Source organism: Hirundo rustica, chromosome 2, assembly GCF_015227805.2.
Source record: "Hirundo rustica isolate bHirRus1 chromosome 2, bHirRus1.pri.v3, whole genome shotgun sequence".
Taxonomy (NCBI): Eukaryota; Metazoa; Chordata; class Aves; order Passeriformes; family Hirundinidae; genus Hirundo; species Hirundo rustica.
Window position 1 is genome coordinate 99,936,189 of NC_053451.1, and position 22,819 is coordinate 99,959,007.

The following is a 22,819-nucleotide window of genomic DNA, read 5'->3' on the forward strand; positions in this document are numbered from 1 at the left end:
ACAGTCCTTTAAAAATGCATTCCATGGAATGTAGTAATTTCTCAGCCATTTTGTTTCTAGAAATGGTGGGAAGTTTTGATTAAAAATTACTTTCTTAACCAATACAAGGTATTGGATCTAATTCTGGGGAAAGCAACCCATGTATTAAAGCATTGAATCGTACAAATATGTCCTTGGGGATATTTCAGTGTGACACTAGAAAACAAAGTGTGTTTATATACCAAGAAATGTAGAGATAAACATGTCTAGTTCCTGGCATAATGAGCAACATTTCCATTTCAGCAGTAGTGTGCAGGTTGGGCTTCTAATAGATAATGTCAAGTAGGTGTTCAATTTATTAAACATTTTTTTAGTCTTTAATTATAAGCTATTAATAATTTCCAATCTGATAAGTTAATAATCTTTAAAGTCCTTGAAACAAAAATATCTCCCAAGTATTTTCTTTCCTTACTCCCTTCTTTCCTTGCTTATGTTTTTTCTGTTAGTCTAGAAAGTTGTGAAAAACATGCTTAATAGGTTCATGGAGAGTAGAAGGGTTCTGACTCAGACTAAGCAAGTCTGAGCACATAGATTGCTTAACCATTTATGTGTTTCTGATTCATTCTGAGGTACAATCATCATATCTGTACAATGTATACTAGGCTTTTATCTGTAGGCTTGAAAGTAGAGCTGAAATGAAAGAGGTGAACTGAATGGTGTAAATACCTAATTGAGTTAATGAATAATTTAAATATGCCTGAAATTAGTTCCACTGTGTGTATTTATATGGTGGAGGTCTTTTCGTTTTATGTGTTGCTTTCTGATTCTGGTTACTTGATGCCAAGCATTATAAATGAGGACCTTTCTCTAAAGTGTAAAACCAATTAAATGTTAACATGAGTAATCAAACAAATTTTGCCATAAATTTGAATTCAAACATAGAAATGCTGCCATCCCATGTTGTAAACAAACATTCTGCTCTTCTTTTTGCAGAAGCTTCTTAGAACTGGAGTGTATGACAAATCTGCTGCCAGGTGGCTGAAGGTGTCATTCTCAGCAGCAGGACTAAGGTAACCTGGAGCTCTCCCCAAAATGCCTCCAGCCCACGCAGGGTTCTTCCACTGGTGGGCTGGGGACCCTGGTAAGCACACAGTGACAAACTCCTTAGGTGGAACAAGCCTTCACAAGTTGTCTCTTATGTTTCTATTTCAATGACAGCAGTACGGCAAATACTTGTATAGTCGATATTTAGTAAGTGTTTCATGGCTTACCTTCTGTTTTGTAGGCTGCTGAGTTAAGAAATCGTAAGTAGTTCTGTTTAGGTTTCACATGCATGTTTGAGTAGGAGGTGATTGTTTTTAGTCAGATTAGTGAGGAATTTATTTTCTGTTGCTGTGAGTGACTACTGCGGTGATATAACTTATTTGGCACCAGAGATTTGAACATTATTTTTAAAATCCATTTATTATAAACAGTAGAGTAGTAAGTAATTGGACATTTCATAAAGATTTTGTTTACTGGCATATGGATGATATGACACATGTAATGTATATGCAGTATTACCAACTGTAGGCATTAGAAATCATGAGTCAGACCCTTAAAAGTCTTGAAAGTGTTTAAGAAAATGCGACAATTAACTTCTTTGGGCCCCTAGGGTAACATGAGTCAAGCTTGCGACAAGGCTTTCTTGAGACTTTAGGAAGGAAAACTGCGGGCTTTGACTAATTGTGTGTCTTTTAGAGTTGGAGCTTTAGGAAAAAAAAAGAAAGAAAAAAGAAAACAACAACAACAACACCAACACCCCAAGACTGGCAATAAAAGGATGATTTGGCAATGCTCTAATAGAGCAGGATGTCATTAATCTGAAAATAATCATAGACTGAATTTGTTTGTGAACATCTGTGCGAACATAACATAAGCCTTGGATAGTGAGGTTTTCTGGGTAGGACAGTTATATCTGCTGATCTACAAAACAGGCTGCCTTTGCCAAAGGCATAAACCTAAATTTATAGATTGAATTTTTTTAATTGTTTGGAATGACTATTAATAAAATGAGAGAGATAAACTGTTTACCATAGTAACAGAATTTTTCTGTGCCCCATGATGGAGTTGATGAAATCATGCATCGGAAGAAAATAAGAAGTTAAATGAGAACTCTGCGGTTTCTATGTGGTATGTGCAAACTTCATATGTTTATATTGTTAGACCCACACATTGAATTATTTGTCTATCTCTTCTTGTGACAAGATAACAAGTTGTTGCTGTTACCTTAGGCCCTACTCTGTTTAGGTTAGAGGTAGCTAAAGAAAAATACAGGCTGAGATCAGATAAGTTAAAGAGAGCAATCCACAGATCCTTTCTTTTTCTAAATCTAGCACAGCAATCTGTATGGCTGTAGTTGCCTAAGTTTTCTCCAGTGAAGTTATTTAGATATTAAAAAGACAAACTGAGCTTTTAACATCCCTGGCAGGCTTGCAAGGCCATGTGGGATGTACAGATTGAGCACCAGTTTTGCACTTGCATCTTCTGGAAGACACATGCCTCTTGCCAATAAAAAAAATGGCAGTGCAACCCGTTTTACAGCAAGAGCTGTGGCAGGAGGAGCAGGCTGGAAATGCTGTGGCAAGTCCTTTAGATACAGTGGTTTAAAGGTGGATTAGACAATGGGAGATCTGGGCTTGATGCCTGCTCCACCTCAGAAGTTCAGCTATGCACTCTACAGACCCTCTTGCATGAGGCGTCCTTTTGACTGCTCCTAACAATGTCTCGCTGCACAGAAAGGGCCACATGTGTCACAGGAAGGAAGAATTTTCTTTCTCGTTGAGCTAGAGAGTGATATTTCCACTTGCATGTTCCGATGTCCCCCTACAGCATTTGGTTTCCTTTTTATTTTTTGCACACCTTGAAAACAGCAGCCACCAGCCTGCTTGGAGATAGGGAAGGAATTTATCTGAGAAACACCAGGCCCAACTTGTGAGCATTTGGAGAGGGCCAAAGTCCCACTACAAATATGAAATTTGAGTTCTTCTGGTAAAGAACCAAAAAAAGCCCCCAACCCACCTCTGCCCCCAAACTTGTTTTTTTCTGTTGCTGTTCAAGCATGTAGGGTAGGATTCAGCCCAGCAAATAGGGATGATGGATCTGAGATTCCTTTGTCTGAACAACTTCTGTAGTCCTTGGAAAGACGTGGTACTTCAGGGTGTGGCTGATCTTGCCCTGAAGTGGGTGTGCTCTTGAGCCACACCACCTACTCTCTGCTTAGAGAATCTAGAGTCAAGAGTTCGATGCAGATGCTTAGGCATACATTTACATGAGAAGGTCCCTCCATGTACTATTAATTATAAATTTAAACCAGTTGGAGCATTCTAGAGCTTTTAGAATGCTCTAGAATGGTTTTTCTCTCCTTTATTTAGGACTTTTTTGTAAATATAAATCACTGTCACTCCAAGCCCAGGAGAGGTTGGATGTTATTCTATCTAGTTATTACAAGAGCATTCAGAGACTTGTGGCATGAGAGGAAAGAAAGAAACTTGAAAAAAATAAAGCACAGCACACATGAAGAATAGCTGCTAGTTGTGGGGGATGAGAGCTAGCAAATAACTGGCTAATGTGCACACAATGTGCAGTTGAAAGCCAGCAAACAACAAGCACAGAGTAGGGTAGGATCAACACTGTGTTTTTACCTGCCTCTGATGCAGCATTTAGCCCATGGTTGCTGGTGTCATGCTGGCCTGTGCAGGCAGTCAGTGAAACCTGTGCTTTCTCAGATCCTGCAGCTGAGATCCTAGGCAGAACACCCCACGGCAGTTTCTGCTGCTGTGAAAGATAGTGCTGCTGAGGGAGAAATAAACCCCAGCTCAAACACCCTTCTTGTGGTAGGACTGCATTCTTCAGTCCCATACCAATCAGTTTTTAATTGCTCACATCAATCATTGCTTTTCTGCTCAGGAACCTGTGATGCAGAACCAGTAGAGGGTGCAAGCTGGGTTCAGTTTTATCACTTTTTTCACCTAGCCTGTTGCATCAGTGTGAGAGCAGCTGTGCTTTTGGTTCTTCATGGATTGAAGCTACGTGTGGGGATTTAAGTAGTCAATGACACCATGGGGATAGGTAGCAACACACTGACTGCCGTGTTGTGAAGCTGCTCTTGCCTGTCTCCACCTGGCTTGGAGGGAAATTGCCTGGTTGGTGGCTAGAAGAGACTTACTGTGAGGCAGTGTTTAGATTTGGGAGAATAGCTGGTGAATGAGGTGGGTGTGTTGTCCATATAGTTCTGTGAACAGGTAAGCTGTGGGCCATCATGTGGAATTAAGGACTGGATGCAGCACAGGGTTTTACGTGGCTTTCCTTAGGATTAGCAGTAGATTGGGTTTTGAGCCATTTATGAAGCTCTGATGAAGAGACTGCAGGGCCTTGAAAGGAGTTCTTTCTGAATATACATTTTTCTAAATACTTTATTTCTGTCCTTAAGGCCACAAAAATTCTAGCCTGTTTGACACGTGTTTGTCATATGCACAGACATTTGGGTGAAAAACATAACACTACGTTTTGAAGCAGCGTTTTGATTCTTCCTGTGAAGTGGTTGTGGGGTTTTTTTTGTTTGTTTTTTTTTTTTTTAATACGTAAACAATTTTGAAGTCAATTTATCCTTAGGCTACATTAAAAAAAAAATAAATATATATATATATATATATATATGCAGCAACACTTATATTTGGAATGAGTTGAGCCCTAATTTAGCTGTTCCAATGTTCAGTTACTTTAAGAAATAGACTTGTGAGTAGTCATTAGAGCTAACAAATCCCAAAACCACAGGTATGCTTTCTTAAGTCCATATGGGTCACCTGTGTACTGACCATAGATGAAAGGAAGTGGTAACAAATTGGGCTTCCTACACTGAAGAGGTTTGATAGAGACTTGCTTGTCCAGAGTAGAGCACTCAATGCCTTGGCAAACAAATGCTGAGTGTTTCATTGTAGGAATTGCTCCATTGTGATGATGGAGTCAGTGTTATGGACCAAGAAGGTATAGAAATGCAGAGGAGCTGCTCAGAAATAGGGTAAACAAGTGGACTTTGTGGAGATGTAGTACATGCTTTCCAAACTGTGATGGATGCAGGCTTCTCTCTCACTACAGATGAAATAACGAAAAATTCATAAGGACAAGAAACTCATTTTCTGGGACAGTAGAGGTGCAATTAGATTAATATTTAAAAGATTGTAGTCTCCACCTGGGATTTGAACTCTGGATTAGAAGATTAAAACTGGATCACCATATGCTGCTCAATCTCTGTGTGTAATTTAGTAGTTGTTCCTCTAAATAATTAATTAGATAATGCTCTCTGTCAAGCAATCAGTTTGGGGTTCACTTGAGGAGAAGTAATATAAAGTCCATCAAACCAGAGAGGATTTTATTAGGACAACCATGATTAAAGTTTCAAACTCTAAATGAGGACTTCTTAATTATGCTGTTCAACTACAGAGGGAGAAACATTTAGTGTATTGAAAGATTACAGAAGTCACCTCCATTTTCTTTGGTTTTGTCTCAGAGCAGAACAAGAAGAAAATTCCCATCTTCCTCTTGGAAAAGTGAGTTTGACAAGCTTTGTGGAGTTATGAGTGGCAGACCTGAAAGCACAAGAGGCAAATTAGTCAAAATATTTTTTTTTTTTTTTTTAAATTCTCTTGCCTAGTTTAGATGACACCATTTCCTTGAATGCAGGTTTGTGTTAGGTATTTTTCCAGTCATCTTATAGCATTTATTGTGCTTCATCTGAAATGATACAGAGCAAAGTGAACTCAGCATGTTTGCCTCAGATAAATAACTTGAAAATTGTAAGTACAGGTGGCTGTAAGGACAGGGAGATGCACATACATTCCACCCCTGAATACTGGGATTAGCACTGGTCATCCACTTGCCAGAGTGGAGTGTTTTCTGTACTGTCATGTTGTGGTGACCCTGAACAAGGCACAAGGTAAGGGTCTGGTTGATTTGGCTGTCAAATATTTTCTATGCTCTCTGCTTCATGGTGTAAACTGTCATTTTAAGAGAATGTTATTTTAGAAGATAGAGATGTATGTGACCAGCATTAAATTCATTCTTTTGGGTTTTAATTAATTATTGCTTAATGTTAGCCTGGAAATATATATTTTATATATATATATATAGTTTACATGCTTTTTTCTAGAAGAACAGGAAATTGCCCTTTATTTTTTAATGTTTTCAAAATTTTATACCAAGAAAGTATTATAAGGAAACATATAAATGTCGAGCTAGTTCTCTCTCCATTTTACCTGGTGGAAGAAGAGATAAGAAATAGGAATTCTACCTCCTCTTCTGATTGTAAAATTCCATATCTTCAAATAAGCAAGAGTAAGCAGCTGTCATTGTAATGAGTGAAAAGTAAACATTTATTATGCTGTGGACAAGTCCTGTAAATCTAAACTTTCATGCAGTAGGTATAGAAGTATGCTACATATAGAAGTGTGTATGCTGCCTTTACAGCACAGCAAATACAGAAGTCTTTGTTCTGTAAGTATTCATATATAACCAGATATGCTACAGGCCATATGGGTCTGAAAAGAAACCCAACAAACTTGTTCCTTTCTTTGATTCATTTGTGCGTTAACTAGGTAAAGGAAAAAACCTTCTGCAACAATCTGAAATTTTCAACAAAGGAAATAAAATCTAAACAATTTCTTAAAAGAACCCTGCAGTAATAATTGCAGTTTTAATTTTAAAAATTACTGAAAAATCAGAAACCAAAGCAACTGTGGGGTAAAATAGCAAAGTGGAGCTCACTAAGTGGGCTTAGTGTTGAGCCTAATACTCACATCTGTACAAATGACCTAAAATAATAAGAGAAGAAAACTTACACATCAATCAAATTCACAGATGGTATCCAGAGGCTTCAAAGAAAGCAGAGACAATAGATAAACCACCAAACAGACTAGAGAGTTTAGGAAGAAAGGAGTATTCAAAGACAAGATGCAACTTTGATACATGTAAGGTTCTTTTGTGGATTAAGAGAAGGCTAAAAATGCAAATGCGTTCACTGAAGAACATGGACACTGATTTCATCAGGAGACAGGGACAGTTTTATGTAACTGCACCTCACATCCTATAACCCAGGGGCAATTAGTTTGAATTCTATTTAACAGCAGTTTTATGAGCTGTGTGCCTCAGATCTGCAGAGAAGCTGCAGGATTTTGCTTTCAGATGCGGCTGGATTAAGACAGCAAAGCTTTTTGCATCCATTGTTCACAGTTTTGTCAGTATTGGTATTTTAAAAGGATGAGGTTTGGCTGATGTTATGTTTTGACATTGGTGGGAGACTCGCCCTCTAGCAAAGGCTTAAACAAAATCAGTTTGCCAGTGAAACTTGTTGCCTTTGCATCCATGTTTGATGTGTATCTACACACGTCTGTGTGTATCTAGATGTATCTCTGTGTGGCTAATTGTATCTTTATCTGCCGGATCTGAGGTTTGCTTCCATATCTGCAACATACCCTCCTTGTTTTGATTTGGCACACATAGGGCTGATTGGAAAAGGTGTTGTATTTACCACAGGGCTGTTAAAACTGCATGAGTTTGTTATCCTTGGATAAAGGAAAAGCAAATAATATTCTGCCAGGTGAGCAGGTAGCCAAGAAACAGATGACCAAACTGATTTCTGAGTAGTGAAGGACATTGCCTGGAAAAGGGCACTAGTACTTATAAAAGGGAAAAAAAATATTTTACAAGCAGCCTTTCTTTGTTTACCAGAGAAAGACAGATGTAGTTTGTCTACAGAGACCAGAAGAGATGGGGCTTCAGCAAAACCCTGGAGTCTCTGTGACCACCAAACATATCCAAAAAAAGTGATGGAAAAACTGAGGCAGTGATTCAGATGTTGCTATTTTTAAAATTTGATTTTCTGTATAACTGTGTTTCATGCACTGACTGAATAATGTGACTTTTTTTTTTTCTTTTTAGACAAAAGTTGGCAAAATTTTATGTGCTTCTATTTCTGTAGATCCCTGGAAAATGAAACAATAAACCACTACATCTGTAAAGGTAGCTGCATGTATCAGAAACTTGGGAAGTATTTTACTGGGAATATGGAGGAAATCAGTCTGTGAAATGAAGCTGCTCATGGTCTAAGACTCTTGTTGTGCTCCCAGGTAAGGGTGTGCACATTACTGCATGACAATGTCTAAGGCAGTGGGCAGCCACTGCAGTGGCCATGTGAAGTTGGGTAGTTATTTAGGAAATAAACAAATAGGGTTGCCATTATTATTATTATTATTAGTAGTAGTAATAATAGTATTATTAGTAGTAATATTGCTATAATTATTCATTTTTATTGTAGTTTTTTAATAGTTTGACAAATAGTCAAAGCACTGTTGCTGCAGGAATAAATACACCTGTGCATTTAACATGGTTATCTGCAGGGCTGGTGGCAGGGAAGGCAAGTCTGGTGACAGTCTGAATGGCCTGTGGTGCAGGTCTGTCATTATTAACCCAAATTCATAAAGCTTTGAGGATCCCTAAATGGGACTGAGTAATTCCCCATATTAAACCCTAAATTTTGATCCTTACATACCATTCCGTGAGCTAGCTCTTTAAACATACAGATTTTCATACTTCTGTTCACCAAATATTAAATATTTTGTTTCTGTGCATACAAATAGCTGTTAGAGCAGTGGTTAGAAACCAAGTCTCTATACTTCTGATCAAGATTCCCAGTCTCTGGTTAAAAGATTAGGCAGCTTCCCTCTAGTCCTCTGATTTTTTTAATCTCTTTTTGTCCAGGAGTATGACTGCTACAGGAAGGGAGAGGAACAACCTGAGCATAAAGCCTGCAGCCACGATGGTTGGGATAGCAAGTGAGACCTGTACACAATTTAGTAATTTGGCTAAAATAGAAGCCTCCTGCTTCCCTGTCACACAGGCAATGATTTTCTCTGTGTTACACAGGCCTGAGTACAATGTACAACTGCGGTGCAGGAGAGGACTCCAGGCTGGAAGTTCCAACTTGATGCTAATCACAAAACCCTCAAGATTAGAAAAGACCTTTTAAGATCAAGCCTTTAAGGCAAGCTGTAAGCCTAGCAGTGCCAAGTCCACCATAAACCCTGAGTACCCCATCTACCTATTTTTTTCAATAGGGCTTTTTTGCTCCAGGGCTTGACAAACCTTTTAATGAAGCAATTTTTCCTAATATCCAATCCAAACGTCTCCTGGCATGACTTGAAGCTAATTTAACTGTGACTCAGGTGTGGCCACATGAGTAGTAGGCTCTCAAGCAGGTACCTCTCTGAGGTGTCCCTCAGCAAGTACTGGAGCATCCTTGCTCCCATCTCTGCCTGTTACAAATCCACTGGAGGTGGCACTCAGCAGCCAGGCACCAGGAAGGCACATTGCCATGGCTGCTGCCCCAAAACCTGAATCCCTTAACACATCTAACCCATGGATCTCTGACTTACAGTGCAGATAATAGTGTAGAAGGGATGCAAAAACCCAGCAAGTTACTTAGGCAATGCAGTAGCAGAAGGAAGGTGAGGATAGCAGACCTCTCTACAACTGCATTTTGCTTGCTTTTCATTCTTCACAACAATGGGACATCTGTAGAGTGGGATGGAAATTTTCCACATTTCCAGGATGCCACTTTTTCCAATGCATTTTTTGTTGTTTTTCTCCTCAAAACCCGTCTCTTTTCCATATCTTCTGGATGCTCTGTGGGCCATGTAGATTTGCTTGTGGGACGTCCTTGCTCACCTCCCTCCTGCTGGTGGGGAAGGAACATAGGCTGCAGCAGAGCCACTGAGGAGTGGGGCTGGTAGGATGGAGTGGCCCAATAAACCTTGTTCTCAGTCAGCACCCTGCGTTTTTGAGGCAGAGGTTATGAATGTTGGTCTTTTGTGTGTTTTCTGGAAATGGCTGCTGTGAGACTCCCAGTTCATCACAGTGTTAGCAGGTCACAAGCATTAGACTTGGTGTACTCTTGCTTCTGCACAGCATGAGCTCCTGCACCATGAACCTCATTTCTGCAAACCTCTATAAACATTTGGTTGTACATTTTGAAATGTACTTAATTTTGTAATAACTATAATTTTATAACTTTACTCCATAATATGTTGTAAAAGGAGTTTGACCACTAGCTAGCTGTTTGAAGTACAGCTTTAGTGGCTGAACTGTTGTTGAAATTATATTTTCACCTTTAGTGATAAAGGACCTCTGGATCTGCCAGCCTGAGTGATTTCATGTGCTTTTTTGGTCTACAGCTGTTAATAGATTTCAAAATCACCATTTTCATAAAATGGCTCAAGGAAGATTTTTTTAATAGCAGAATAATTTTTCATATTTTGTTTTTTCTCTGGTCATTATAGCAAAGCTAACTGGTTTCAATTTAATTAAAGTATCTTAACTTGGCAGGGCAACATAAGATATAGGAGTTTTCAAATATAAAAAAAATGCAATACTTATTGCGAAAAAAAAATCTTACTTATTTCAAGTGAAATGACAGGCTTTTCTCATATATTTAACCTAAGTTTTAAATCACTAACTAAGGGCTAACTATATTGCATAATTAAGCAAATCCTAGAAGGTTCCAATTATTTTACTGTAACTTGAAATGTATTTCATGCTTTCTAAAATGTTTTCTCAATATATTGGCTTCTTCTTCTAAAATAGCAGCTGGGAGTAGAGAGCACTAAACCCATATTAAATCTGAGTTGAACTATATTCTTCAGAGATACACTGCTTTATTTTTAAATGATGCATTCATGGTAACACTATCATTTCACCAGAATGACTGGATCATGTTTTTCTAGGGCTTTCCGTGTTTTATGTAGTCACTGCCTCTCAGTCTAAGTGCATCATTCTTTTAATTGATCTCCATATAAAAGCTGTCCATATTTTTAGAATTACAGCTCTAAACACCCTGACATAAAAGCATATACTTTGCTTGTCTCAGAAAAATTATCTCCTTTTCTGAATATTTTGCCAGAACCTCTTGCAAACAGTGAACATGGAGTCAGCAGAATCTCCATCAAATGATGATGTCTTTGTCCTCTCAATGGGTGATGTGCTTGCAGGTGAGAGAAGATTTTCATAAGGCTTCGTGTTATGTGAGTGTCTGAAAGTTCAGGTTCACAAAAGCATTTCTCATAGATCTGGAAATCTCAGACAATCTCTTTGTTTTTTCTGCTAGATGATCTCCAGCCTTGCAGAAACATCCTGGTAGTTAAATATTTCCGGTTCTGAACTTTAAAGATGAAGTCTCTGAAAAGTATCAGATAATGAAAGAGAAGTAATTTCATCTTTGGAAATGAAGAAGTTTTTTGGGTTTCTTTCAAAGTTCAAGTATTTTTCAAGCTTTGAGTATCAAGTGCTGTATTTTACATTTTACCTCTCTCTCTCTCTCTAAAAAATCATATTTCTTTACTGTGCCTGTGACCAAGCACTGGAACAGATTGCCCAGAGAGGTTGTGGAATCTCCCTCACTGGAGATATTCCAGAACCTTCTGGATGCATTCTGTGCTCTGGGGTGATCCTGCATGAGCAGGGACATTGGACCTGATAACCCACTGTGGTCCCTTCTAACCTGACCAGGTCTGTGATTTGTGACTTATAATGCTTTCTCAGGGTCATAAATAAATTGATTGACTCAGCTGAGCAAGGCAGAGCCACTTCAGAAAGGCTCCTAAAATAATGACATAAATAGTTTTATGCGCTGGATATTTTGAGGGGGTTGTTTGGTTAGTTTGATATAAGAGAAGTTCAAAGATTACAAAGAATAAGTAGTCAAACCTCAGCAGGAATTTAAATGTAACAGAAATATCTGTCTGTGGTTCCTCAGTGACACTCCAGCTGGGACACTGCAGCTGCATGCAAATATCAAATAACTTCTTAGAGTGAGTCGTGAAAAGTTGGCCAGAAAAAAACAGTAGTCTGACACTGGTAGGTTTGGTCTTTAAATTCTTTCTTTTCAAAATACTGCTGAATCTAGAGTGCCATAAGAAAGGGGTGTCATTGCTAAATTATCATCTTTACACTAAATTTTGATTTTATTCCAGAGGATGCTGTGGCAAAAAAATTGCCATAATGACAATTAAAAAGTTCTACTTTCCAATAATAATATTAAATGCAGAACACAAAGAGAAACTCAAGCTGTACTTGAAAGTGCTTTATCAGCACAAGACATTCAAGAAAACATTGATTTGAAAAATGGGAATTGATTTACCTGTTCACTAAAAAAGTCTTGGAAAAAATGAAAACTACAGCTCATAGAGAAAGAGAGAGCAGTTATTCCGTGCCCTCTGTGCCTTTTCTTAACAAAGGGTTTGGGGCACCCTTCCTCCCATTTCCAATAATGCTTGGTGCTATACAAATATGACTTTTTTGCAGTTTTGGGCTTTGTTTTGGGTCTGGTGGTGGTTTTTTGGTGTTTTTGTTGTTGTTGTTGTTTTGTTTATTTTTTATTGTTGTTGTTTTGTTTGTTTTTGGTTTTGTGGGTTTTTTTGTTTTGTTGTTGTTGTTTTGTTTTGTTTTTTCATAACACACTGCATGGAAATGCTTAAGCAATACTCCTGTCTGGAGATATCTGGGCTTATTCATTCGCATGCCTGGAATATTGTCTTGGCATCCTTGCCTTTATGCAAAGTGAAGTGAGGCATTGGCTCAAATTTAACTTAGCTGCAAGAAAGGCAGTTTTATTTGTAAGTGAAATTAAGGTAATATATGCACTCTGACATGTCTCCAGGCAAGTGAAATTCTTTGTTTTAGACATATTTAAATAATTTTCTATGCCTTTTGGGTCTTGTCATTCCACCTTATATTTCCAAATTTCCTGTATCTCAGAAAAGACACAAATGGATAATGAAGCTAAAAAGCTTTAAAGAAAAGCTTTAAAAAATCTTCTATTTGCATTCTGGAAAATGGCTCATTAATTACGGCTGGAAATATGAAATGTGAAAGGCTGCCAGCCGAGTCAGCTCAGGTTTGTGACAGTGATCATTTTATGGCTTGCATCATGTCAGTCTCCCAGTAGATTCCCTTCTGCTCACAGAATAAGTGAATAGTGAGTAAATTACTTTTTACAGTTGCCGGGTAGCTTGGAGCACAGTGTTGTGTACTAAAATTATGTTTATTTCCATATTCTTGGATCTAGTTTTAGTTCACCTGCCTGGCATCAAAACTGCTGGATGAGTGACCCCACATTCCTACTCCTTGTTTTGTGTTTGAGGATGATATGGCTGAAGCAGGTTGACGTTACAGCTCCCATCTCTCACAGGGTAAGTACCATCTTCACGAGTCTTATTTGGGCAGACTGAGGGGACAGGAGGTTTGGAAAGGTAAAGTTCCCACTAGTGCTGACAACATTCCCACCACTCTTAGTGTAGGCAGAAACCTGTTAGAATGGGAGACAAACCAACCCTATTCATGAAGATGGAGTAAGTTGCAGGATGCAGTCATCAAAATTAGAGGGTAAGACAGACCCCAAACCCCTGAAGACCAAGTGGAAACATATTCCGGACTTGGGAAGGTATTGAATATTGAGAGCCAAAAAAGTAGTGGAGGAAAAAATTAGTGATGTTTCATCTAGTAGAAATAAATAAATCCATCAATAAGAGATAAATCTTTTATTCCAGTCTATACAGGTTGTCAATAACAACATATTCTCTCATTTTTATTGCTATTATTTAGTAATTCTTAAGTAGGAGTAGCTGCACATGAGAGCAGTTGTTCCTTCAATGGCTGCATTTCATTATTTTGATCTTCTTTAGTTTAAAATGTGAAATGTGAGTGGATCTGACACTATAATGCATTGCTACATCATGCTAGTAACTCCATCATGGCAGGGCTGGGACCTGCAGAGTGTGCAGAAGTGTAAAGTCTCGATTTAGATAAATGAAGTGCTTATGTGCAACAGTGCTTGCAACAATAATGTTATCTGAGAACGATAGCTAATGCATATGGTACAATTTTTATGAAATGTATGAATCATCTGTCTTTTGGGGAACTCATTGTAACTTCTTTCTCCTGATTCTGTATCAATGTAGCAATATAATTTCTGTTTCTCAATGGAAATTCTGTTTTCTCAATGGAAAAAGAGCAGCAAATACCAGCATTTCATAATCACAGCCTTCAGACTGCAACACAGGCTACAAAAGCATACAAATAGGCTGGGAGCATGCAGAGTTATGGAGGAAAGAGCAGCACGTTCCTCAAAATTTGCAAGCACCCATTTGGAGGAGTGCTCTGAAGGAGAACTGCCATGGAGGTTGGCACCAGTCCGTGTGCCAAGGCTTGCTGTGGATTATTCCGGACCAATGGCTTACCCAGCAGTAGATGCTATTGAGATTTCTCACACAGCTTTCAAGCTTCATCCTTTGGAAAGATCCTTGGAATGTGTTCTGGCTATCAGGGAGTGAAATTTTTCGGTGGGCTGCTTGCCCGGTGTATAACAATCTGGGCAGAATGGATACCTTTGGATTTCTACAGTTCAACTAGCAATTGATTTTCTCTGGAGACAGGATTAGGGTTGCCAAGACAGTTTCTTGGCCCAGTTACCATTTACGCTGTGAGCTCCCCCTGGAAAACCATGCAGGCTTATCTGGGGATGTCTTCAGTTGGCATAGAATGGGTTGACCTTATTGTCTGATCAGGCTTGTGTGTGTCTTCCATTTGTTTATGCCTGCAAATAGGCCATATAGTCAGTTCCAGATTAAAACCTTATTGAAAAATGATGATTATTTGTTTTCCAGGAAAACAGTAAGAATTATTAATAACTCCTGTTACATTTTCTTTTTCTGAAGGATATTTAATAATGTTTTGTCCAGAAAGAACAAGGAAAACCTACTCCTTTTAATTTCCTATTCCACATCTACTAAGGATAATATCTACCAAAGTAGAACAAGAGTGGCATAACTCAGGAATGCTTGGCATTGCAAAATCCCAAGCGGGTTGAAATCTCAGCAACCTTTTCCCATAAGAAAAATAGCATAAATTTAAAATTAAATGAAGCATATTGGAAAAAGAGTAAGTGTGGGTAGAAAAGAATTTATAGTGCTTGCTGTGGTGGAACATTTTCTAGATTGAACTGATTCAGATTTCAGAAAACTCTGAATGTAATTTGGGCATTTATATTGTGAACTGCAAAGCCTGTGAAGTCAGTGCAGTCCTTCTGTTGTCCCAGTGGTCTGTGAATTAGGGACTTGCTGGAGATCTGGATTAGCCTGGCTGCATGCAGAAAACATTCTTGCATCTTCAAATCTCATTTCCCTTTTCTCATGTTTCATTCTCCCCTAAGTCCCATTGCCTGTTTGAGGATCATAATGACAAGAACCACAAATAAGCTGTGGTTTTTATGTAATTTAATTTTTTATATGTGGAAAATACAAGGGTCACTAAAAGGGTAGTGATTAAAGTCTCGGGTTGAATGTAACAAAGTTTCCCTGATCTCTAGTTAGACTAATCAGAGAGATTTCCTTTTTGTTTGGCTCTTTTATTGCTTGACTTCAGTGATATCTCAAAGCATGCATTTGAGGCAGTCTCTGCCATGCCACTATTTCTTTAATTTCACTTTGGTGAGGAGTTTCAGTGTGCCTAACATTGATGCTGAAATCCCTCATGCTGTCAAAGACTGGAAAATTATCTCTCCCCTATGCCTTCTGCCACATACACAGATGTAGAAACACATCCTGGGGCAAAATGCAGAGCATGCTAAATCCAGCAGGGACATTAAGGTCAGGATGGGATAGTATATACATGTATCATATATAGATAGATAGATATCTCCAGTACATGTAGGATTTTTTGTAAGAATGAAAAAGAGTAAAACACAGCTGGTAATTTGATGATTTTATGGTTTTGAATGAAGATTAACTAGTTATCACCAAAGTTATCCGGATGATAAGCTGCTGAATATTCTGCTTCTCACTTTGATGTATTTGATTTCTTTGAACTGAATTAGTTCTAGTTTTGTCATAAATAATACCTCTTTTTTTTTATAAAGATTTTTTCAAAGCTTCCAAGTGAGGTGCAATTCAATAGACATATCCAAGGATGCTGATTCTCACACTGGTCAGGACTTGAAATAGGTGGGTATGTTAATTCTAGAGCTGATTCCTTTCCCAACTACTGCCCATGGCAGAAGGTGATGCTTACCCACTTTTTACTTCTGCCAAATACCATACATGCACACAATGAATCTGTACTGGTTTTATTTGGGGTGGAGACAATTTTCTTCATACGCTCTAATATGAGTTACATTTTGGATTTGTGTAGTGAGAGAGGTGTTGGTAACACAGCAACATCTCAGTTATTGCTGAACAGCACTTTGCACAGAGCTGTGGCCTTTTCTGCTCCTCACCCCACCCCACCAGCCAGGAGGTGCACAAGGAGTTGAGAGGGGACACGCCAGGACAGCTGACCCCAAATGACCCATGGGTATCCCACATCATATGGTGTCATGTTCAGCCTACAGGGCCGGGGGAGGAAGGAAGTAGGTGATGTTTGGAGTGATGGTGTTTGTCTCACCAAGTCACTGCTATGTGTGGTGGAGTGTGGCTTTCCTGGAAATGGCTGAACACCTGTCTGCGAATGGTAAGTGCCCATGAGTTCCTTATTTTCTTTGCTTTATCTTTTAAACTGTCTTTATCTCAATGTGTGAAGTTTGGTGCTTTTACCCTTCTGATTCTTCTCCCCATGCTACTGATGGGAGACTGAGTAAGTCGCTGTGGGGGTCTGAGCTGCCTGCTAGGTTTATACCACCACAGAATCAATTTCACACAGTTTTCACAAGAATAGATGACATGAGGTTATTAGCTCAAGGCTGCAAAATGAGTCCGTAATGGATGCTGCTGTCCACTGGGATCTCAGCTAATCTGTTGAGCTATCACAGTCATGATTCTTGGCCTGAATAGTGGGCAGAATTGTGTGACAGAACATGGCAGGAAAGGATGCCATCTTAAAGGAAACATCAGATTCCATCAGTTGAATCTTTTCATGAAGAAAAACTGGTACCCCAACTCCTGTCAGCTACTTATTAAAAATCAAGTGTTCAAGGTTGTTTATTAAAATGCAATTAAATGTGTTGCCTTCTGTTCTATTCCTCCACACTAATAAGCAAGATATTTAGTAAATCAACTGCTTTCAACTAACAAGAGCCAGCTAATTAATACAAAACCTCTTTTGCAGCACTATAAAAGAGTATCCAAACCAGTGAATGCATCTAGAGAGCAACAGAACACAGCTGTTATTGTAGCTTTTCATTTACACAATTGCAGTTGGCAATTATTTAGAAATTCTTGAAGTTTTAGAAATATTTATAGTATAGTATACTGAATATTGTAATTTTTTTTTAAGTGCATGATATAATTTGCAATGTTCTTTATGGAGGGATTCATCACAGCAAAGCTAATGCCATCTTCATAAATATCTTTATAGATGCTGGTAGACAAGGGGACAAAGGAAATTATGAAATAAGCATGATGACACACTGAGATTGTCACAGTGGAGGCATCTGGTCTTCGTGTCCATTTGCTTTGTTTTCTCAGGTAAGTTATCAAATCTAAGGGCTGTCTTTATGATTTTCCTTTTTGTAGTACCTTGCAGAACAGACTGTGGTTCAGAACACCTGTTTGGTGAGTACAGCCCAGAGAACAAGCAAAAGGAGGTGTGCTTCTGGCTCTGCTTTTCTTGTATCCACCCTAAGACTGCTGTTGCCCTACAGCTTTGCTCTACAATCAATTAAACCTCAGACATCTCTTCTGCCTCTGGAGATCTTAATATTGGGTGTTTTCAAAAGATATTGGTAATCAAGCTGGGACCCTCATCCAGCTAAGTGTGTCAGGAAGGAAGTGGGTTTACCCCTTTGGGAGGGAAGAGAGGCTTAGGAGATGGGTATGCCACGTGACTGATTAAATATAAAATAAAATGTCCCATTTGGTTGTGACAGAGGCACACTTATGCTCTACAGTAGCACTACAGACATGAAGAGTCAGGTCAGGAGCACATGTTCAGGAGTGCCACATACTCCAGGTCAGATGGGTCACCTAGAATAACAAGATGAGTGCAGTGAAGCCAGGCCTAGCCTGTAGTGGGGTCACATGAGCTCAGGGGTGAGTGCCAGCGAGACAGGAAGCAGTGTCCAGCTGCAAGGCCCGCAGGCTTTCACACAGTGCCATGTGGATGGCAGCTCCTCACCAGCTTTACACAGCAACCCGCTGCAGGAAAGGGCAAAATCTGTGTGGAGGGGCCTTCTGCCTGACCAGGCTTCACCCACATGCCACTGCTGCAAGGCTGTTTTATGTGTGGCACAGGACTTGGGCAAAGGGCTCTCTCTGAACACCGAGCACGAGGCTGCCTGTGCCAGTGTCATGGGTTGTGTGGGGACAAGCCTTCTCTGACCGAGCTCCAGGGTTTCCCAGGAGCTCCTGCCTGGCTTGCAATGCAATGGGATAAATACAGAAACTTCACACACAGTGAATGTCCACCCTTCAGCTAAAGCTGCTGTGGGTGACATTAATATTAGTATTAGGATTAAAAGTAATCCTTTCTCTTTTATAACTTTTTATGGGCAGTGACTCTGTACAATGTCTGCATCTGAGTTATTCATTTGGGGCACCACTGCAGTGCCAGGAGATGAAGATGTGTTAAAATATGATTTATCTTCATCATAAATTGCTGATCCAGATAAATGCATAGGATGCAGATGGTATTGGGCAACGAACTCAGATTCATAAATTTACGGATTTTGTAAAATCTGAAGTTAGATGAAAGGGAGGAAAGCAATTCTCCATGTGCAGTGACCTCTGTTGATCTCATTATTTTCTGATGCCCATTGCTGTGTACATACCTGCTGCTTGTTCTCCACTTCCCATCTCTCTATGCCAATCACTCGTTTCTCTCTCCCATGCTTTGGCTGTGTAATTCAGAGAGCAGAGAAACTGATACTCCAGTTCTTGTGCTATGCCAAGCACACTGGGACTCAGGCCTGTAAATGACTCCAAAGCAAATTACTGTAATAAGCCTCATTAACAACATATTCCCATCAGGATGGCACTTGAACACATTTATAAAACTAAGGATGTGCTCATGTTCCGTTGTTGATCTTGTTACTGAGGTGTACATTCAGAATTCAGTATGTGTTTTTTTCACCCAGCCACTGCTTGTAATTCAGTTGTCTGAAGCTGTTGATCTAAAACTCTGCATCAGCCCCAAGGAAAGGGAAGCCTAGATTACATGTTGTAATCAGGAAAATTACTGTTTGACTGCTATTGGCATTTCCTTGGCACTTCATCACCAGGCTGTGAGTGCCCACAATCATTCTTTGCCTTTCCACTGCATCTCATTCCAGTCAAGGATCTCAATGTGTGTTACAAATGGCACCAGATTTGGTGAGAAGCCGAGTGTCAGCAATTGATTGATTAGCTGTCTTCTTAATAATATCTATCCTTTTTATAAAATCTGGGCTTTCACATTAAGACTCAAGTTTGATTTGGCAACAGATTTCAGATTTGTACTCTTCATGCAGCCGACAGCAACTGTTGTTAAGTTTGGAGAAGAGAGTTATATGATTTTAAATCCTTATATTTCATGTATAATGCTTAGGTTTGGAGCCCTCTGCATTATGTGTGGTTCCCATTTTCACTGGTTCTGACAGTGCTGAGCCAAAAAATAACAAGTCCACCCAATGCCTGCAGGTTTATGATGCAGGATGCAAAGCAGTAACAAGGCCTTTAGCACTGTAATGATTTTGTTGGCTGTTTTTGTTTCTAAATGGCTTTCATTTTTAAGCAACTGTAGGCAGGGCTTGTTGCTTGTTTCTTTCGATGATGCAATGAGATCTTACAGTCCAATTAAGCAGTGTTCCCAGCAGTGTCTCTGGGAAGTTTTATGCAAACAGTTACACTTACAGCATGAGAACAAGCTGCGTTATTGGGTTTTTCTCAAACTGTCAAAACATTTAGCAATTCTATCCAGGCTGGAGCTGCAGTCTTGCCTGCTCACAGAAACAAAACATCACATGTGCAGAGGGAACAGAACTGTGAACAGCCTGTACCAGAGGTCTCCTCCTTCTGCCCTGAGGTGAGAAGTGCTGGGATGGAAGAACTACCGTGTCTGGGAGAGTCTGCTTTTTAAATTAAATTATTTATATTATTTATTCAGAGTAAAATATGCTTTATATGCTTTTTCTATTCCTTGTTGTGCTCCAGGAAATCCAGGTGCATAAAGGATGAGAGAAACAGTTTGGGAGATTGAGGGTTAAAACATTGTGCCCTTCATCTATTGATTGTTAGCAGTATCAGAGGCAATGGTTTTTGAAGCTCTTTCAAAGCTTTAATAATAATTTGTCTGCCGCTCACACATGTAGATTTACAAAAAGAGAAAAAGATGCTTAATAATGTTCTTTACATAAAGGTTTTTTCAAAAAAAGTTCATATAAGAGAAGGTTAAAAATTGATGCGACTAAAAGGAGAAGCCTAATGATCATACAACTAGTCTTTGAAAAATCTTATTAATCTTTCTCTTACTTTAGGCTATAGAGAAAGCAGAGCTTTTGATAGACTAATTAGAAGCCGAAATGTGTTTATTACCTTCTTTTTTATATCTTCTCATTTTCTGTTGATCAGGTTGACTTGATCCATTCATCTCATCTTTGAGCTCATTTCATCATGAACAGATGAAGTGCTTGAAAGAACCTGTGATGCCAGATAAAACCATTTTTGGAAAACTTTGTTTAGAACTCCAACTCTAGATACTTCTTTTTGACTTGGAAGAGGGAAAGGCTTAGATAAGAGAACTGTTTTCTGCATGCCAATTTTTCCCCCCATTCCTGCAGCTTGACTCACCCATCCAGTGAAAAGAGCAAAAGATTAAATCAACAAAAGTAGACAGATCTCTCCTCCCTCTGGATAATTTTATGAAAACAATAATGCTATTGTTTAGGAATTCATTTCCTGTTCTCTCACTTTAAGTCAGTTTTTTATATGTGACAAAATTATAGTCTCAGGAGCAAAATAGAATATTGTGACTGAAGTAAGTACCTGGTAATCACTGAAACAACCACCTAGTCACAAGGAAAGTGTCACATTTGTGAGGCACAAGAAGGTTCATAAAATTCAGTGTATTAAATGGTATCACTGGTTGCTGTCTCATCACCATCCAGGAACCTCGAAGGGCTCTCTCTATATTTCAGAGGTATAAAAGAAGCCAATCTAATGAGATAATGATGTTGCAAGAGAACATGGGTTTACAAAATATGCAGAATCATGTTTTCTAGTAATTCTTCTGAGCTAGAATGAGTTGGGCACTTCTGAGAAGCCTGGGTTAGGCTCGCTCTTGTCCTCAGTCCCACCACAATCCGTGAACAGGGTGGAGCTCTCCCAGATCAGCGCTGAGCTGGTGGGAGGGCACACACACTGTCCTGCTGCAGGGCCTGCATTTCCATTTATTCTCCTTCCATCAGCTTTACAGGGGAGTCAGAGTCACACTACAGTGTGGTTTTTCTCTTTTTTGTTCTTGAAAAAACATGGGATTTCTCTGAACAGATCCTCCTTTCCCCCAGCACAGCCACATTATGTGTTCAGACAGTGACCACGTGGAGGATAAATCTGCTTCGAAAGGAAGGGCAAAGCAACATTTTTGGTGCTGCTCTTTTCCCCAGCCTGGAACCTGTGAGAGACAGCCCACACAGGACTCAGGAGAGCCAGAGTGGCCCAGAAGCACAGGATGGTGCTGCCAGTGCCCAGAGGCCACCACCTCACTGCCAGCCTTGGTGCACCAGCACACACGTGCTGGCAGCACTGAGGCTGAGCTCACATGTGACACAGACAAGCTACGCTTGTCGTTCTTTTAATGACAGTTGTTGAGTGTTAATGATAAAAGTCAGCTGCATTTTCTCTCTTTTCCTCCCCAGCTAACAAGACTCAAAATAGGGGAAGGATTAAAAAGCAGTGATGAGACTTGATATAATTTTGCCCATAGAGTTCAATGAAAGAAATAAAAGCTCGGCTTCACTTCAGCTGTATGTAAAATTTGTGGGAAGCTCAAGTGCAACTATGATAATAATAAAAGCAACAATACAAACAATTTACTCTTTGATTCCTGGCTTTTCTCTATGAGGTTTCTTTTACCAGAGATAATGAGAAACCCAGAAAGTGTTTCAAGTAAGAGAACTGCTTTGCTTTTATGGAGCTATCGTTTGATGTTGGAAGTAAAATGCTATAAATTATAAAAAATTGAGGTATGTTTCTGATTAAGAGGTAAAATCCAATTCTGTCTGTAGGATATTGACTTGCTCTTTGCTATCGTGTGGCTTCAGGCAATTTGTGTCTCTTTCAGTCTTGTTTCTGTTTCCACCTCCCATTTATCTAGATTCCAGTCTTTTGTGGTTATTGATTAACTCTTACTGTTGTATAGTGCCCAGCATAGGGCAGTCTCAATCTCAGCATTGTGCTTCAAACTCTAAAAGAAAGAAAATTGAGTAAGGAGTGACCAATTTTCTGCTCTGTGACACCAGCTGGCTTAAAATGGTTCAGACTGCAAAGCTATAGAAGCTCCAAGGGAATCCCCTGAATCAACATTAGGATTTGCTGTTGCACTGGTGGCACTTCCTGTTTAAAAACATTTGCCCACAGTCAGTAGGGTCTTCATCTGAAGGTGACATCCAGTGGAGCCTGTCAGTACCTTCAGCAGGCGCTGTGTGTCCAAGAATCCTTGCCAACACAGCACCGAGGTGCTTTCTTCCCCTGACAGGGCCTGCATTTATCTTCCAAATTATAGCCTGCACCTTTGCTGGTGCCTGAGTGAACAGCAGAGACTGATGCTGAGCACCAGTATGTGCCAGCTC

The 22,819-nt window shown here is 39.4% G+C and overlaps 1 long non-coding RNA gene across 5 annotated transcripts; it reads left to right on the forward strand.

Moving 5' to 3' along the window:
- The first annotated feature begins 970 nt into the window (after window positions 1-970).
- On the forward strand, window positions 971-22,003 carry LOC120748845 (uncharacterized). Of its 5 annotated transcripts, XR_009207551.1 has the most exons (12): window positions 1,446-2,151; window positions 7,994-8,141; window positions 8,773-8,846; window positions 10,970-11,057; window positions 11,174-11,272; window positions 11,822-11,922; window positions 13,133-13,256; window positions 15,980-16,064; window positions 16,444-16,569; window positions 17,413-17,522; window positions 19,938-20,055; window positions 20,601-22,003. It is a non-coding gene; the product is annotated as an uncharacterized LOC120748845 (long non-coding RNA). The 5 variants fall into 5 exon arrangements; XR_009207550.1 differs by having other exon boundaries at window positions 10,970-11,272; XR_009207549.1 differs by lacking the exon at window positions 1,446-2,151 and adding an exon at window positions 971-1,049 and having other exon boundaries at window positions 10,970-11,922.
- Window positions 22,004-22,819: the final 816 nt, after the last annotated feature.